The 5,925-nt window shown below is 32.5% G+C and overlaps 1 pseudogene; it reads right to left on the bottom strand.

The window, feature by feature from the left end:
• Positions 1 to 1,096: 1,096 nt before the first annotated feature.
• Positions 1,097 to 3,180, bottom strand: LOC116110746 (annotated as a pseudogene).
• Between the last annotated feature and the right edge of the window lie 2,745 nt (positions 3,181 to 5,925).

Below are 5,925 nucleotides of genomic sequence, written 5' to 3'. Positions count from 1 at the left end.
GGTGGCCACGGAACACCTGGTTTGTGGCTTCAATTAATTTGAATATTATGTGGAGCCTACTTTTGAGACTTGGTCTCTGTTTATTGGCCGTTTTGTTGTCTGAATAAATTATTAGTACTCTTATCTTATTACATATAAATTATAAATTTGAGTTTTTTTTTTTTTTTTTTTTTTATGAAATAAACAATTAATGAGTGTCTAGGGGTTTTTATCATCCCGCCACACGAGGGATAACGAAGTCAGAGGAAACGGTAGTCAAATAACATTTTACCCTTTGCCTTTTGTACCATATTTACTGTTAAGTTATAATTTTGCCATTAAATTTTGTTATGATCATGTGTTAAAGTGTGATAATTGATTTTTATTTAAAATTAACTTGTGCAATGACCATTTTACCCTCGGTAAGCTAGTTATTTTACAATTTTTTTTTTCTCAACTTTTTAGTTTATTATTTACAAGCAACATAGCATAGTATAAGCTAAACTATATAACACAATGTTTAGTAACAAAGCTCCATTGTATAAATAATACCAAGTTAAATAATGCAATCTATTCTACATTAAATAATGCTTTACTAAAACCATTGTTTTGGTCAATGCAATGTTACTTGGTATTAATTTTAAACAAATAAACATTATCAATTAATTTTAATATTAAATATGCAATGGTTGATCAACAACGTTGATCATAGTTTGATTGGTGTTGACCAATATTTGATTATCATCTTAACTTTCGCTGACCAAAATTGATAACTAGCCTTTCAAGTTTGGAATTTTTTTAATTTATTAGTTAAATAATAATGGAAAAACATATATTAGTTTTTAATAAAATGAATTAACAAAAACAATACTATACAATGTACACCAAACATAACATAATATAATATAAAAATAATACAATTCCATATTTTATCAAATATGAGATAACATTTTATATAGCATTATAGAACACAATGCATTTTGCTTAATGCTATGTAATGTCGTGTATCAAACATACCATTATTATCTTAAATTAACAAATTGGTGATAGATTAAATGGTATGAAGACAAACTCTAATATAAACTCAATAACAAATTATATATTTTTTAACTGAAACTCAAATTCTTCCACACAAACTCAATAGCAAATATATATTTTCTTTAATCAATAACATAATAGAACTGGCAACTCTACTAATGTTTGCCCATTTAGAAACAAAAATGTATAAACTAGAGTGTTCAAAACCAATTAACCAGTTTGAACCGGAAATCCGAAAACCAAAGCGTACAAGCACCAATCAAACCCACAATACAAACAAACCGGCTACTCAAAGAAAGCTAAATCATTGCTGCTTCAATTGGCCTTAAACCTCGCTGGTAATATTGAAAATAGAAGCTACAATAATCTTTCACCTTCTTGTATAGTCTTGGCCTTGTCTCATCTACCAATCCATTCACAGTTTCAATCTCTCTATCGGAATTCGGAGTAAAGAACATGGCCAAAGAAATTCTTTCTCTTTCTCTTTCTCTGTTTGTCACCACTCTGTGCATAGGACTCTTGAAAATTCCATTGCTCATTATCTGCGTGCATCATCCAAAACTTAAATGACTTTAAATTCTTTAAATTTTGCAGTCCACAAACACTAAATCAAGAAAATAATACCACAATGATCATGTTTTGAGAATTCTTATAAAAGAGAGCTCAATCTTATACAATGAGCCTGATTACCTCTGCCTGATCGCCGACGTTAACAACAAGTGCTTCAGGAATGATTGGAACTCTGTACCATTGATTGTCTTTCAGGAATTGGAGGCCTTCTACTTCTTTGTCTTGCAGGAGAATGGTGAGAGCTGATCCATCTGCATGAGGCTTCAGACCGAGAGTCGCATCAGGCCTTGGACATGGAGGATACAAGTTGAATCTTGCAACTAATGTGGCTCGTTCTCCGTACATATCCAAAAAGCTTGTTTTCATCCAAACTTAATGACCTCGCCATGGCCTTAAAGATGACTTCAATCATCACTTCTGTCTTCTCAGTATATTGATGTAGAATTTCCCTGTATTAATACAACAAACAAGGTTAGCATGCATAATCCATCATTCAATTTGTGAGCAAAAATAGTGCTCATTTCTATTAAAAGAGAAACAGAATCAGAATGTACCAAACGTCCTGTGACAGTTTTTCTTTTGTTGCAGTGATAAATTCTTTGCTTATACATTATGAATAAACAACTAAATTACCTGAAAGTTTCAGGGTTTTCAGGCCAGTATTTGAGTTGTCGCTGATCTTTTGGACTTACAGAAAGATATAATCGGTCAGTCCAATCAAGTGTTTGATTCTCCAAAACAATCATATCATTTCCGTATCCCTCAATTCCACCATCTTCTCTGGTGTATTTTAGCTTCTTTTCTTGTGGAAGTGCAAAGAATTGCTTGGTGACTTCACGCACTTTGTCCAGAAATGTTTTTTCTATACCATGATTCATTGCCTGCAACTCAAATGCTCAAAGTATAATAGTAAAAGCAATTAATGCAAGATCAACATTAATCAATACAAAGATGAATTCTGGACGAATCAGTGTTTATAGGGTTTTAACTTTTAATTTACTTAGTTTCATCTCTTATAGCTTCAAATTTCTTTATGTCTTATATTTTAAAGCATCCTCAAATTTTTTAAAGTTCAAATATTAATTCAAAAAACCAAGAGGCAAAGGGGAAGCTGAGATGGATATCCGAGCTCATAATATAAATCTTTGTGATTGGGATGAGATGGCTTAAATATTTGAGTAAGTATTGTGTAGCTTCACACATTTTAATGGCTCAGCCGATGCAACATCATGTCTGTGGCAGAAAGTAAATTGAACCAAGTGAGATATACTTTCTTTAAAGATTATTCATAGTTAAAAAAACCAGACCTGGAAACAACCCCAGAAACTGAGAGCTGAACGAAGCTTTTCAAGTTCTTCTTTACTGGATGATGGAGAGGTGATGAGAGCAATATCAATAATTGGGATCTCCATGATCGGTAGAGAAGCATCAAAGATTCCTCCATCACTGTCTTTGTAGATATAGTTTTGAGGTAATTCTTGGCCATTCATGCTCAGTTCTTGAACACTTTTGGCACCCATGATATTTCAGAAAATCAGCAAGTCTAAGGTAGTTTGGACTTGGATTGAGAATTTTATGACTTCTGTAAGTCGGCTTCTTTGGGTGGTGTCTATTAATACCATATTTATATATATCACTTTCGTCTTTATGTTGGGTAGTTCAATATTGCTGGAGTCCTTGATGATTTCTTGTTATTATTCTATATTTATTTAAGCCTTCAAAAATTATCATGTTCCACTTTGTTTGACATTTAAATAATCTATTTTTTGAGTGAGTAAACGATTTTTTCCCACCCAAGGTTTGCCTTAATCACATTTTTTACTCAAAAAGTTTTAAAATACCACTTTCCCACCCAAAGTTAATATTTTATTACTACCCAAAGCCAATTCTGCCTGTGAAAATTCTGTCCGTCACCACCATTTGAATCTTCGGTCTCTATTCTATAAAACTCTTCTTACTCCAGTACCTGATTTCTCGCTGATTGTTAGTTGTTATAAAGCTAGAGTTTCTTATTCTTAGCTGATTCTAGAGGTGAATATTCAATCGATCACTACCATTGATCGATCGGCATCTACTATACAAAAACCCTCGTATCCTGGCTCTTGGCAAGTCATCAAATACCGACTAATAAAGTGAAGTATATTTTGGATATTTGCAGAACATAAACTTGGATGGAAAAATTGTATTTTAAAACCTTTTAGGTGGGAAAATGTCATTAAGGCAACCCGTGGGTGGCCAAGAAAAGTCGTACTCTCTTTTCAGTACACAAAACATAAAATTTAGAGTACGTAACTGGAATGCATAGCACCATATTTTAGGAGGAAAAAATTTATGTTTACTTCAATTAAATTGAATATCAAAATATGTGTACTTTGATTCCATTATACTAAACTTTTTATCTTTGTATATTTTAAAAAGGGGCAAAAATCCTCACCTCTCCTGCTTTTCTCAAAATAATACTAAGGGAGTGCGTTCTATCATTGTCATTAGAGTTAATAACTTTTTCCCACTCAAACAATGGTTTAATGATACTTTTTCACTCACAGACTTTTAAAATATTATTTTATTATCCATATTTATATTTTGGCGACTAACAGAGAGTAAACTCGATCTAAGCTGTTAGAGTTTTGAAGAGAGAAAACCAATGAGTCTTTTGGTGGTGGAATGTTGAATTTTAGTGGTTGAGATTGATTTGAATTTGAATTGAGAGGAGCAGCTACGCAAACCCTAATCGCTCGATTTCTATCAATTAGCGAGATTGATGGCAATAGGGTTTGAGGAGTTTTGATAAGTGATGATCAGGAAAGAGAATAGTGGTGGTGTGGGGTCGCAACGATGTTGGAATCGAAATCGGAATATAAATTTAGATAATAAAGTGATATTTTAAAAGTCTGTAAGTGAAAAAATATCATTAAGTCATTATTTGAGTGGGAAAAAGTCGTTTACCCTTGTAATTAATCTGCCCCAAAAAATTCATTACTCACAACCTCAAAGTACAAATCCATCTACTTCGGTTAGAATTTTTGAGAAAATGACTATTTGATCCTTTTGTAATTGTTTCTCATATAAGAATATATTTCTAATTGAAATATTAAAAATAGCTAAATGTATTTAACCGACTGAATTCCATTATTTTTATATCAGTTAGGAAAATATTCTTATATGAGAAACAATTACACAAGGATCAAATAGTCATTTCATAAAAAAAAATTTAACAGAAGTAATCGGGCTTGGGCTTTGGGGGTTAGTAAAGAATTTGAGCAATGTTATGCTTATAATTAAGGAGATGTTTGAGTAGAAGTAATAGAAGATTATTGGTGTTATGTTATCTTATATTACTTGATTACCATGTTTGGTTGTCAAGTAATATAAGATTTCGATAATCTTGCATTACCAATAGTTGTTACTGTTGGTAATATTGGAGGTAATCTGATTACCTTCAGTTTCTTAGGTATTGTAAGATTATCAAGGTAATCTTATTTTTGTTATAATTCTATCACTTATTAATAAAAAATTTGGACAATAATGCCCTTGTTTAAATTAAATTTACATTAATATATCATTTCAATTTTATCCTTGTTTAATTAAGTTTTTGGACAATAATGCCCTTATATTTGAAACAAATTACAGACCACCACGACCACCCAGCTACCACTGTCGACAGTGGGCCAACCACCACGGACCGCTGCGGAAAGTCGTCGGGGTCCCCAAAAATGACCGAGATTCGCTGGGAGGCTTCGATATGGCCGTTTTCGGCCATATCAGGCCAGATATGGCCAGAAAATTCTAGCCTGAATGGCCGTTTTCGGCCATCAATATAGCCGAAAACGCCCATATCAGAGACTCGTGGTCACAGTGAGCTACTCATAGCGACTTTCTGAGACTTCCGGCGGTGGTTTGCAGTGGCGATAGGCGGCGGCAGGGGGTGAGGTGATTTTATCATAAATTAAAGTTTTATATAAGCGAGGGTGTTTTAGCTAAATCTGAAATTTTGGGGGTTAAAAGAAATTATTCAAAAATTAATAATAAAAATAATATTATATTAATATTTAAAAAGAGGGCAATTTGGTAATTTAAATAACAACCCACCAATTTATTCGCCCTAACCAAACATATTAATATAACATACCCACCAACTAACCAAACACATTTTCCTAAAGATTCCCAGTAATCTTCAAGGTAATATAAGATTCTAGTAATCCAACATTCCTAATAATCCAATATTCCTAATAATCCAACATTTCCTAAACCAAACGCCCTCTAAGTTGTAAAACTGAGTCATACAAATATACAAAAAGCAAAGGACAAAGCAATCATTTTATATAAATTTTGTGTAAT

The sequence above is a fragment of the Pistacia vera genome, unplaced genomic scaffold (genome assembly GCF_008641045.1).
Source record: "Pistacia vera cultivar Batoury unplaced genomic scaffold, PisVer_v2 Contig612, whole genome shotgun sequence".
In the NCBI taxonomy this organism is placed as follows: domain Eukaryota; kingdom Viridiplantae; phylum Streptophyta; class Magnoliopsida; order Sapindales; family Anacardiaceae; genus Pistacia; species Pistacia vera.
Note: the sequence above shows the minus strand (reverse complement) of the source record. Positions and strands in the feature narration are given on the sequence as shown.